The 683-nt window shown below is 39.1% G+C and overlaps 1 protein-coding gene across 1 annotated transcript in view; it reads right to left on the bottom strand.

The window, feature by feature from the left end:
• WRN (Werner syndrome, RecQ helicase-like) overlaps window positions 1–683 on the bottom strand; it is a 147,640-nt gene that overhangs the window by 95,904 nt on the left and 51,053 nt on the right. The gene's annotated exons all lie outside the window — the stretch shown is intronic.

The following is a 683-nucleotide window of genomic DNA, read 5'->3' on the forward strand; positions in this document are numbered from 1 at the left end:
TTTACCAATAGCATTCTCTATATCATTGAAAAATAGTGTCAGAGATGTTATTTATTCAGTCTATTGCCAATGTTTGGGTATGAGGAAACTTTTCAGTAATTTGGCAATCTCCAGGAACTAAGTGTCCAACAAGATGGGATCCCCCACAAAAATCCATAGAAAGAAAACTCTCAAAAAATGCCAAACATTTAAACAGAAAGTAGGAAAAGGAAGTACAGCCTTCATTAACCTGCAAAATGTAAGCAATAAAAAAAATTGAAAATAAACTTTTTACTAGGAAGAAAAGTGTTTTTTTTTAAGTTATTTTACTTCTTATTTAATAAAGAAAACAATACTAATAATTAGTACCCAATAAAAATGGCAATAATTGGTGTAAAAGATGGCAGTCAAATCATGAAATCCAAGGCCAGGTGCGGTGGCTCACACCTATAATCCCAGCACTTGGGGAGGCCAAGGCGGGTGGATCACTTGAGGTCAGGAATTCGAGACCAGCATGGATAACATGTTGAAACCCTGTCTCTACTAAAAATATAAAAATTATCCAGGCATGATGGTGCATGCCCGTAATCCCAGCTACTCGGGAGGCTTATGCAGAAGGATCACTTGAGCCCAGGAGGTGAAGGTTGCAGTGAGCCGAGATGGCGCAACTGCACTCCAGCCTGGGTGACAGAGTGAGACCCTAT

This window comes from Mandrillus leucophaeus, unplaced genomic scaffold (assembly GCF_000951045.1).
Source record: "Mandrillus leucophaeus isolate KB7577 unplaced genomic scaffold, Mleu.le_1.0 Scaffold183, whole genome shotgun sequence".
Lineage (NCBI taxonomy): Eukaryota > Metazoa > Chordata > Mammalia > Primates > Cercopithecidae > Mandrillus > Mandrillus leucophaeus.